The 13,028-nt window shown below is 37.1% G+C and overlaps 1 protein-coding gene across 3 annotated transcripts in view; it reads left to right on the forward strand.

The window, feature by feature from the left end:
• The first annotated feature begins 6,553 nt into the window (after window positions 1-6,553).
• LOC127855555 (integral membrane protein GPR155-like) overlaps window positions 6,554-13,028 on the forward strand; it is a 42,761-nt gene continuing 36,286 nt past the window's right edge. For all 3 annotated transcript variants that reach the window (XM_052391282.1, XM_052391283.1, XM_052391284.1), the window contains exon 1: window positions 6,554-6,670. The gene's annotated coding sequence lies outside the window, so the exon portion shown is untranslated. The remainder of the gene's footprint in view (window positions 6,671-13,028) is intronic.

Raw genomic sequence — 13,028 nt, forward strand, 5'->3', positions numbered from 1 at the left:
GACCCCCAGGGCTGGGTCAAATTTAACCCCAGGAGCATAATTTGAGCAAACTTTGTAGAGGACTACTATACCTCACTACATACAAAATGTGGTAGCCCTAGGTCCTAGAGTTAAGGATAAGAATATGTTAACAGTTTTCACAAAATAAGCAAGATATAAGCGTATATAATGTTCAATTTTGTGACCGCCGGTCAGGGTCAAATTTTACCCAAAGGGCATAATTTGAACAAACTTGGTAGAGGACTATAAGATGTTACTGCAAACCAAATTTGGTAGCTGTAGTCCGAATGGTTTTCGACAAGAAGATTTTTAAAGATTTCACAAAATAGGCACTTTATAAGCGTTTATTCAATTTTGTGACCCCCGGGGCAGGGTCAAATTTGACCCCAGAGGCATTATTTGAACAAATTTGGTAGAGGTTTATTAGATGCCACTACATACCAAATTTGGGAGCCCTAGGCCCAATGGTTATGAACAAAAAGATTTTTAAAGTTTTCACAAAATAGGCCCCATATAAGCGTATGTTCAGTTTTGTGACCCCCCGGGCAGGGTCAGATTTGACCCAAGGGGCATAATTTGAACAAACTTGGTAGAAAACTATAAGACGTTACTACATACCAAATTTGGTAGCCCTATGCCTTATGGTTAAGGACAAGAAGATATTTAAAGTTTTCACAAAATAGGCCTTATATTAGCATATAATCGATTTTGTGGCCGCCAGGGCAGGGTCAAATTTGGCCCCTGGGGCATAATTTGAACATACTAAGTAAAGGACTATACAATGTCACTACATACCAAATTGTGTAGCCCTAGGCCTAATGGTTATGGACAAGAATTTTCTTTTAAGTTTTCACAAAATAGGCCTTATATAGGCATATGTTCAATTTTGTGACCCCCCGGGGCAGGGTCAAATTTGACCCCAGGGATAAAATTTAAACAAATTTGGTAGAGAACTATAAGATGTCACTACATACCAAATTTGGTAGCCCTAAGCCCAACGGTTATGGACAAGAAGGTTTTAAGGTTTTCACAAACAAATAGCCCTTTATAAGCATATATTCAATTTTGTGATCCCCGGGCCAGTTTCAAATTTGACCCAAGGGGCATTATTTGAACAAACTAAGAAGAGAACTATTACATGTCACTACATACCAAATTTGGTAGCCCTATGCCATACAGTTATAGACAAGAAGTTTTTAAAGTTTTCACAAAATAGGCCTTATATAAGCATATGTTCAATGTTGTGACCCTCGGCGCAGGGTCAAACTTGACTCAAGGGGCATAATTTAAACAAACTTGGTAGAGGACTATAAGATGTCATTACATACCAAATTTGGTAGCCCTAGGTCCAATGGCTATGGACAAGAAGATATTTTAAGTTTTCACAAAATAAGCACTTTATAAGCATATATTCAATTTTGTGACCCCCGGGGCAGTTTCAAATTTGACCCAGGGGCATTATTTGAAGAAACTAAGAAGAGAACTATTACATGTCACTTCATACTAAATTTGGTAGCCCTATGCCATACAGTTATGGACAAGAAGTTTTTAAAGTTTTCACAAATTAGGCCTTATATAAGCATATGTTCAATTTTGTGACCCTCAGGGCAGGATCAAACTTGACCCCAGGGGCATAATTTGAACAAACTTGGTAGATGACTATAAGATGTCACTACATACCAAATTTGGTAGCCCTAGGCCCAATGGTTATGGACAAAAGATTTTTAAAGTTTTCACAAAATAAGCACTTTATAAGCATATATTCACTTTTGTGACCCCCGGGACAGGGTCAAACTTTACCCCAGGGGCATAACAAACTTGGTAGAGGACTTTATATGCCACTACATAGCAAATTTGGTAGCCCTAGGCCCAATGGATATGGGCAAGAATTTTTTTAAGTTTTTACATAATAGGCCTAATATAATCATATGTCCAATGTTGTGACCCTTGGGGTAGGGTCAAACTTTACCCCAGCGGCATTATTTGAACAAACTTGGTATAGGACTATACGATGCCACTACATACCAAATTTGGTAGCCCTAGGCCCAATGGTTATGGAAGAGATTTGTAAAGTTTTCACAAAATAGACCCTATATACGCATATACTCAATTTTGTGACCCTGGGCAGTGTCAAATTTGACCACAGGGGCATAATTTGAACAAATTTGGTAGAGGACTATTAGATGTCTCTACATACCAAATTTGATAGCCCTAGGCCCAATGGTTATCAACCAGGAGGTTTAGAAAGTTTTCACAAAATAGGCCTTAAATAAGCAATTTTCAATTTTGTGACCCCCGGGGCAGGGTAAAATTTGACCCCAGGGGCATAATTTGAACAAATTTGGTAGAGGACTATCAGATGTCTCTACATAATAAATTGTATAGCCCTAGGCCCAATGGTTATGGACGAGAAGATTTTGAAAGTTTTCACAAAATAGGCCTTAAATAAGCAATTTTCAATTTTGTGACCCACGGGGCAGGGTCAAATATGACCCAGGGGCATAATTTGAACAAATTTGGCCAGTGGAGCTAAAAACTGATTCTTTGTTTAGCGTGCAAAGGGGATGGAGGAACATTTGTTGGTGCCTTTTTAAAAAGTTGCTTCATTGTGTGGAAAATTGAGTTTAAAAATGTATGCACAATGCCTGATATGTGGCAAATTCCAACAATGTCTGTGGTTTTTCATGTAAAAACAAGAGATGTGTTTGTCAGGGCCGCTTTGAAGCCGTATATTTGACCTTTAAGGATGACCTTGACCTTTCAGTACTCAAAATATGCAGCTCCATGAGATACACATGTATGCCAAATATCAAGTTGCTATCTTCAATATTGCAAAAGTTATAGGAAATGTTTAAGTTTTCGGACAGACAGCACATATAAGTTGGTTTTACAAATTCACTGAGTGTAAACATTGGGCACTTATATAGCTCAAAGTGACCGGGAAACAAATTCTTGTGTTCTGATTTACATACATGTATTTACACTTGCAAAATTCAAAATTAAGAATGGTAATTGTTCTTTTATTGCCAACAACTGCATAAATCTTAACATTGTAAACTGGTGGTTTTGTCTTTATTACTACTTTTGTACATTCTTTTGTATTGCCCTCTTTATATTAACTTTCAACAGATCTATTATATCCAGTAATTGTAGATATCATATGTTTTGTGGTGTAAATGTGTAGGGTTCTTGTTACTTGTCACACCATTTCCATTTCATAATGCCTTAACACTGATATAGGATATAAGTGATTTTTGATTATTGTATTTATGTAAACTTATTCTATATGCTGATGAAAGTGTCATCCTTTATTTTCACAAAGATCCTAGTATCATCAGTAGTGTTTTTTGTAAAGAACTTGCAAATTGTATTAAAGGGTTAGTGGATAACAAACTGTCTTTACACCTTGGAAAAACTGAATGTATAGTGTTTGGTTCCAAAAGGAAATCTAAACTTCATAATTTTAATGTAAAATGTAATGATCACACTATTGTTTCTCAATCATTTGTTGAACACCTTGGTTCAATATTCGACACTGATCTTTCTGCTACATCTATTGTTAATAATATAATTAAAAAAGGTGAACTCAAGAATAAGATTCTTCAGGGGCGTAGCTAGCACTTTTTGAGCTTTAGGCCCGAATATGTTACATAAAAACGGGGTGTGTGTGCGGGGGTCCTCCCCCAGAAATTGTTTAAATCCAATAACGCCTGTGGTGAGATTTAAAGCATATCTAGACAAATAATAAGGTAAGAAATATAAGACTTTGGCCTGTATTTCTTTGATATTTTACTTTTTTATCTCAATGTCAGAGAACTAAATTTTACTGTATTATCTTTATACCAGAGAACTAAATTTTAAAACAATATGGAACAGAGAAACATTTAAAATTGTAACACTCGCTTATTCACAAGTCAAACCATGGGAATTCTTTCCAATAATACTGTCTGCATGTCTATATAGAAAGAAGTAGAGTTGATAATTGGAAGATATGTCCTTTGAACAAGACCAGAATCCATTGCCTGAGGATCATGTCAATATGAAATGCAGATTTCTTACACCTCACCACCTTCAGGGTCAACATTTTAATGCATTTTTGAAGTTGAAGCAATTTTAATTTTTTCATGTTTCAAAAAAAATTGTAGGCCCGGGCCTGCTGTGCCTAAAAGCAGCTACACCCCTGTTCTTGTACAGACAAAACCACTGTTCAAATATGGAATTAAGAAAATTGTTATGTAACTCATTGCTTCAATGCCATTTTGACTATGCTAGCTCTTCATAGTACAATGGTATTAGTAAACAGTTAAAAAATAGATTACAAGTTGTACAGAATAAAGTTGTTAAATTTATTCATGGATATGACTCTAGAACATCTTTGAAAGTTAAATATTTTAGTAATATTGGTTGTTTAAATGTTCAAAACAGAGTTAAGCAAATAACACTCATTCATGTTTATAAAATTGTTAACAAGAAATGTCCTTCTTACATGACCTTTTTTGTATAATAATTTTAGTTTAGTGTCTGATATACATAGTGATAACATTAGACATAGTAAAGATAACTTTTATTTACCTCAATGTCCTCAAGTGAATGGTTTTACCAGCACTACTTTTAATTATAAACGATCAAAGACTGGAACTGTTTACCTGCTGATGTAAAAATTCTTATAAAAGAATAAATATGAATTTGAAAACAGAGTGAAAACTTCTCTCACAGACAATATGATTGAAATTGAAAGAAGATGCTGATTTTATTTGTTACTAGTAGTCTTATTGTTTAAATTATTGTTTTATGTCATTGGTTTGTTATATTATATATATAATATATATATATTGGTTTGTTATAATATATATATATATATATATATTACTGTTGTTCAAATAAGTCATCAATAAAGTATTTGTATGTACATTTAAATGTGATGACAAGATAGTAGTATACATTGTGTAACTAATGCTCTCTAATAATATATGCTAATTACTATTTGATCTCAAGACTATAGTCTCAAGTTTAAATTAATGATATTTTTATACTTATTAATGCCACAATTTTTGTACATTTTCCACCCATCTATAGGGCCCCATTGGAAATAAGTTGCAAACCTTTCATGGGACATCCTGTGGTATATATATAATGTCTTGATTTAAACATCTTGTAACTACTTGTTATTTCAGATCACTGCCAAATACACTGACTATTTACTTGTAACTGAATTTAAATGATTATAATGTGAAATGTGATATATCAATGCATTGTGATCCAAATCCTGTGATAATTGTTTTCCAATTGTTAAATGTTGTACATTGACTTTACTTGTATGACATATATATACATATGCATGAATAAATCAATATTTAGGAAAGTGTGACTGACACTGTTTCCAGACATATTACAGTTAAATTACTTCATGTCAGTAATGGCAGTCATGGATGGAAAATATCTTTTTACAATTGTTGCCTGCACTGTCGACCATATTTAGTGTTTTTGTTTCCCATCTAAAGAGTACCGACCCAAAACCATGGGCATGCCTGTGATATGTATCTTAAAGTTTCTTAAAAGATAAATAATATAAATTTTAACAACACCACAGCTCAGTTTTAACATTTCCAATACAGTATGTCTTATTTTGAGAGGCCATTCTGAATTGAGTTCATTTCCAAGGGCAAAGTTATGCCTTAATATATTAATATTACAAAACTGAACATTGTTACACTGTCCTTAATTTTAAAGGCACTGGATTGTTTAAAGCTTTGAAAAGCTAGTTGCCTGGCCGGGATTATAACAACATCTGGAATTAAAATGCCTAGGATAAAGTATAAACAATATCTGCCAGAAGTACTGTATGGTTGCCATCATCAAATGTACAGAAAAAAATCGTTTTTCAAATTCAATCAAGCCCCACTTATTCCATTACATGAAATATACAGTTTGTGACTGCCTGGCTGGTCACTATAATGCCATTGGGACCAACGTGGAGTTTACTATTTCTTATATTACATCGAAGAGTTTTCTCTGTACCACTGTACAGTGTTGTACGATTGTTGATGGTATAGAACATAGACATATTGATTAAATCTCAAAGTTTGTCGCCTGCAGCCGAACATCAGCAATGTTGCAATGAATATAATTTAAGAAATACTGATTCTTTTAAGTTTGAATAATGTTGATGTTTTCACTTCAATAAACAACTAATTGGCTTTCTTAGCATTTTATTAAAATTTGAATATTTTGCATGCAAAATATCTAATTTTAAACAATAACATTAATAAATATTCTATTATATTACTCCTTAAATATATTCGTCCTTATATATCTATATTATCGGTTGATTCAGTGCAAATTTAATGGTGTGTAACCCGAACTATATTTTCGGTGTAATATCTTCCGCCTAGAGGCGTTAGACATATCCTTCCACCAAATACACCCGAGAGACGATCGCCGATATGGCGGAATTGTCCGAGGAGTCCCGATTGCATAAATCTTTTTAAAGGAGGATTCCGGAGATAGTCGATGTTTCACGATTGCAATCCTTTGACACAGTTTATACAACACAATATTTTCGCAGGACACCAAAGCTAAAAAGTAAACAAACATTTGCGACCATATTATGGCAAACCTTTCATTAATTTTACGTTATCCAGCGGTTCTATTTATTTATTTGTGCAATTGAGTAAGTATTACTTTCATCCGTAAACTTATGTTGTTTATTTTGCAACAACAAGTACATTGGTAATGTTGTGCTTATTGCATCTGTGTTCGGACAAAACTGTTTCGGTTTAATGTTATCCGCCTGTTTTACTAAATATTCGGCCACTTAAGTATATGAACTGCCGAAGAGTTAATAAAACACTTAAATGAAAATTTCAAACGCAATATATCTATAACAAATAAATTATAACTCAAACTTCTGTTCGAAAATGTTTATTTATAAAACTGTATCTTGTTCTTGACTTCTTCACTTGACAATTGTAGGATAGTTTAACTTAGATGCTTTTTATCTATTTGGCAACTCTGATTGTTATTGTTGTATTTAACTGAGTTTAATTAATATGTCTAATATATTTCCTTTTAAATACCGTCCATTTCACTTGCATGACATTTACAAGAAACTTTAAACAGTGACAAACATAATAAAGCAGAATATTTAAAAACAAAAAAAAATTAGTTTGTAGTACATGAACATAGTGTTTTAGCATTAAATGAATTACTCACCAATGTTGTTCCATCTTACACACAACGTAATTCATTTTCAATAAATCTTCAAGTTATTTGCACTTGTCCATCCAAATGTATGTTTGCATAGTCTATGTGTACATATATATACATACACATTACATTGTGAAGCTTGCGTTTTGATCCTTGGCGGATCATATTAATCTTCATGGGAAATATTTCCCGAAATTTACAAATGTTGACAAAAATGTAGTTCAGTTTATGTACCAATGTCTCTGGTCACTACATTTTAGTTATTATTTTTTCTGGGTAACTTCCACGTGTCCTTAATTTTAGCAACATACTGATTCTAAATCACTAATGTTCATTTTTTTTTAACTGGGTTAGTAGGCAATTAATTAAAACTTAAGATTTGTCTAGATCTATTGCACAACAGGACCCGTGGCCTTCTCTGCTAACAATGAATTTCTTATCAAAAAGCTAACATCAGAGGATACCGGTATATATTCTTAGGTGCAGAATCTCTGCAAATAAAATTTATCCTCAGAGAAATCTTTTCTGTTCTCACTTGCCAGTGCTGTTGACAGGTTATAACACTGAGTAGCACCTGAACGACCAGCATGATTTTCAGCAAAGTTTTACTCAATGACATAAAGTCTAAGTGTAGTTTGCCACAGTGTATAAGTCTGACCTGCAGTCTGGCAGTGTGCCACATTGTATAGGTCTGACCTGCAGTCTGGCAGTGTGCCACAGTGTATAGGTCTGACCTGCAGTCTGGCAGTGTGCCACAGTGTGTAAGTCTGACCTGCAGTCTGGCAGTGTGCCACAGTGTATAAATCTGATCGCAGTCTGGCAGTGTGCCACAGTGTATAATTCTGACCAGCAGTCTGGCAGTGTGCCACAGTGTATAAGTCTGACCTGCAGTCTGGCAGTGTGCCACAGTGTATAAATCTGACCTGCAGTCTGGCAGTGTGCCACAGTGTATAAATCTGACCTGCGGTCTGGCAGTGTGCCACAGTGTATAAGTCTGACCTGCAGTCTGGCATTGTGCCACAGTCAGGGCTTACTCTGCCATTCGCCAAATTAGCCAATGGCTACAAATAAGGAAATTTGGCTTCAAAAAAATCCATTTGGCTACAAGGTTTTCTACATAATCACCCATAAAATATAAAAAATAATAAGAATTAAGACATAAAAAGGTAAATATGGCTACAGAAAATTTTGAGCCAGAGGAAGCCCTGACAGTGTATAAATCTGACCTGCAGTCTGGCAGTGTGCCACAGTGTATAATTCTGACCAGCAGTCTGGCAGTGTGCCACAGTGTATAAATCTGACCTGCAGTCTGGCAGTGAGCTACAGTGTATAAGTCTGACCTGCAGTCTGGCAGTGTGCCACAGTGTTATAGTCTGACCTGAGATCTGGCAGTGTGCCACAGTGTATAAGTCTGACCTGCAGTCTGGCAGTGTGACACAGTGTAAACATTGTAAGTGTGACCTTCAGTCTTGCAGTGTGCTACAGTGTACAAGTCTGACCTGTAGTCTGGCAGTGTGCCACAGTGTATAAGTCTGACCTGAGATCTGGCAGTGTGCCACAGTGTATAAGTCTGACCTGCAGTCTGGCAGTGTAACACAGTGTATAAGTGTAACCTGCAGCCTGGCAGTGTTCCACAGTGTATAGGTCTGACCTGCAGTCTGGCAGTGTGACACGGTGTATAAGTCTAACCTGCAGCCTGGCAGTGTGCCACAGTGTATAAGTCTAACCTGCAGTCTGGCAGTGTGACACAGTGTATAAGTCTGACTTACAGTCTGGCAGTGTGCCACAGTGTTTAAGTCTGACTTACAGCCTGGCAGTGTGCCACAGTGTATAAATCTGACCTGCAGTCTGGCAGTGTGACATGGTGTATAAGTCTGACTTACAGTCTTGCAGTGTGCCACAGTGTATAAGTCTGACCTGCAGTCTGGCAGTGTGACACTGTGTATAAGTCTGACTTACAGTCTGGCAGTGTGACACGGTGTATAAGTCTGACTTACAGTCTGGCAGTGTGACACGGTGTATAAGTCTTACCTGCAGTCTGGCAGTGTGACACAGTGTTAAAGTCTGACTTACAGTCAGGCAGTGTGACACGGTGTATAATTTTGACTTACAGTCTGGCAGTGTGCCACAGTGTATAAGTCTAACCTGCAGTCTGGCAGTGTGACACGGTGTATAAGTCTGACTTACAGTCTGGCAGTGTGCCACAGTGTATAATTTTGACTTACAGTCTGGCAGTGTGCCACAGTGTATAAGTCTGACCTGCAGTCTGGCAGTGTGACACGGTGTATAAGTCTGACTTACAGTCTCGCAGTGTGACACGGTGTATAATTCTGACTTACAGTCTGGCAGTGTGCCACAGTGTATAAGTCTGACCTGCAGTCTGGCAGTGTGACACGGTGTATAAGTCTGACTTACAGTCTGGCAGTGTGACACGGTGTAAAAGTCTGACTTACAGTCTGGCAGTATGACACGGTGTATAAGTCTGGCCTGCAGTCTGGCAGTGTGCCACAGTGTATAAGTCTGACTTACTGTCTGGCAGTATGACACGGTGTATAAGTCTGACTTACAGTCTGGCAGTGTGCCACAGTGTATAAGTCTGACTTACAGTCTGGCAGTATGACATGGTGTATTAGTCTGACTTACAGTCTGGCAGTGTGCCACATTGTATAAGTCTGACTTACAGTTTGGCAGTATGACACAGTGTATAAGTCTGACTTACAGTCTGGCAGTGTGCCACAGTGTTTAAGTCTGACCTGCAGTCTGGCAGTGTGCCACAGTGTATAAGTCTGACTTACAGTCTGGCAGTGTGACACGGTGTATAAGTCTGACTTACAGTCTGGCAGTGTGCCACAGCGTATAAGTCTGACTTACAGTCTGGCAGTGTGCCACAGTGTAAAATTCTGACCTTCAGTCTGGCTGTATGCCACAGTGTTTAGGTCTGACTTACAGTCTGGCAGTGTGACACGGTGTATATGTCTGACCTTCAGTCTGGCAGTATGCCACAGTGTATATGTCTTATTTACAGTCTGGCAGTGTGCCACAGTGTATAAGTCTGACCTTCAGTCTGGCTGTATGCCACAGTGTATAAGTCTGACTTACAGTCTGGCAGTATGCCACAGTGTAAAAGTCTGACCTTCAGTCTGGCTGTATGCCACAGCGTATAAGTCTGACTTACAGTCTGGCTGTATGCCACAGTTTATAAGTCTGACCTTCAGTCTGGCTGTTTGCCACGGTGTATAAGTCTGACTTACAGTCTGGCAGTGTGCCACAGTGTAAAATTCTGACCTTCAGTCTGGCTGTATGCCACAGTGTTAAGGTCTGACTTACAGTCTGGCAGTGTGACACAGTGTATATGTCTGACCTTCAGTCTGGCAGTATGCCACAGTGTATAAGTCTGACTTACAGTCTGGCAGTATGCCACAGTGTAAAAGTCTGACCTTCAGTCTGGCTGTATGCCACAGTGTATAGGTCTGACTTACAGTCTGGCAGTGTGACACGGTGTATAAGTCTGACCTTCAGTCTGGCAGTATGCCACAGTGTATATGTCTCACTTAAAGTCTGGCAGTGTGCCACAGTGTGTAAGTCTGACCTTCAGTCTGGCAGTATGCCACAGTGTATAAGTCTGACTTACAGTCTGGCAGTGTGACACGGTGTATAAGTCTGACCTTCAGTCTGGCTGTATGCCACAGTGTATAAGTCTGACTTACAGTCTGGCTGTATGCCACAGTGTATAAGTCTGACCTTCAGTCTGGCTGTATGCCACAGTGTATAGGTCTGACTTACAGTCTGGCAGTGTGCCACAGTGTATAAGTCTGACCTTCAGTCTGGCAGTATGCCACAGTCTATAAGTCTGACCTTCAGTCTGGCTGTATGCCACAGTGTATATGTCTGACTTACAGTCTGGCAGTGTGCCACAGTGTATAAGTCTGACCTTCAGTCTGGCAGTATGCCACAGTGTATAAGTCTGACTTACAGTCTGGCAGTATGCCACAGTGTAAAAGTCTGACCTTCAGTCTGGCTGTATGCCACAGTGTATAGGTCTGACTTACAGTCTGGCAGTGTGCCACAGTGTATAAGTCTGACCTTCAGTCTGGCAGTGTGCCACAGTGTATAAGTCTGACCTGCAGTCTGGCAGTGTGTCACAGTGTATAAGTCTGACTTACAGTCTGGCAGTGTGCCACAGTGTATAAGTCTGACCTGCAATTTAGCAGAATTGTGCAGTGTTTGTACATGTACATGGAAAATTCAGGTAAATGTTTGTGTGCAAGTTATAATCCGTTTGTAAGTGTGCAAGCAAGTATCTCTGTAACTACAGCCAGTATTCAATTGAAACTCCAAGCATATGTTTTGGATCATCAAGCAAGTTCCCTGACAGAGGCCCGTAACTCTGGCCTTAAATTGAGAAGAATAATTCATCGTATTGTTGTTTTTGTGCTAAGGCAATTCAGGTAAACATTTGCTTACAATAACTCCTATCTTTATCTGACATGCACCTAGCATAGGATTGCATTTAAGGCCAATGGGGTCAAGGCTAATGCTGCTAAAAGTGTATTTTACGTTAGCGCTCAAAGCTTAAATAAAGAAGGAAATATTGCGTAGAAATTGTGTGTGTAGGTGGCTTATATGCACACATCGATTTGCAAGTCAATTAAATTATAACTAAGGTAATTTGTAAAATGTTAAAAATCTTGTTTCTTGGCAGTTTTAATCAGTGCACTTATCATATATATCTTTTCTTTAACCAGATTTCATAATTATATTACAATGTAAGTCAAGTCAGTTTTCTACTGTACAAAGATCAACGTAGCGTAAATCTTTGATAGATGTGCAGTTATGCAGATTTTAATGTATCGCAATGTTAATTATCGGGTGTTCCAGTTTTTGACATTTTGGCTTAAATGCCATGTATTTAGTTTTTGGTTGCATAACACTGATTATAGACTCTTATGTACAAATGTTTATTAATGTTATTTGAATTTATACATAATCTGCATTTTATAAGAGTGTGTGTTTATCAAAACATTTTAATTATTTCTTATGAAAATAAAAACACAATTCATATATTATAAGGATTACCATCAGTGATAAGAAGTAAGTACCAAGTTTATGAACAATTTACTGGTATGTTGTTAAACAGAAAATAAACAATCATGTGATAACCCTTGGACTGACTATCTTAATTTAAAGATATTGTAAATCAAATGCAACCATTAACGCTTGATGTAAAATAACTTTTGTTTTATGGTGTATGAAATGTACAGGCCTCTCATATAATTTCATGCATAATTGTTTGCATAGTTGGTAGCTATAAGAAATGAACCAGGATATGGACTATGAAATGAACTGTTAATGATTCATGAATAATTAATGTTGAGAGTTTATAAATTCTACTTAAATGATGAGGATTTTAGCCGTCACAAATGAATCTGGGTAATTCAATAGCGTGCTAAAACGAAGTTATGAATAGTGAGTATTAACCATAATATGGACACTGTTTTCCATAAAAAATATTTATGCAGCTATAGTTGACCAATTTATGCCTAGTGGACTCTCCCATCCTTTAAAATTGGATCAATTTATTTCCAAAATAAGGGATGTCTAGTACTTTTATTTCTTTATTTAGAATATTTCTTACAGAAATTTCTTCAAACAAACAGCGCAGACCCTGATGAGATGCCACATCATGGGGCGTCTCATCTGGGCCTACGCTGTTTGCCAAGGCCTTTTTTCTAGACGCTAGGCATACATGGGTTTAAACATTAAAATGCACATTTGCATATATACTAGTTTTGGTTAAAGAAAACAGGAGTGAAATAGGCAGA

The sequence above is a fragment of the Dreissena polymorpha genome, chromosome 13 (assembly GCF_020536995.1).
Source record: "Dreissena polymorpha isolate Duluth1 chromosome 13, UMN_Dpol_1.0, whole genome shotgun sequence".
NCBI classification, from domain to species: domain Eukaryota; kingdom Metazoa; phylum Mollusca; class Bivalvia; order Myida; family Dreissenidae; genus Dreissena; species Dreissena polymorpha.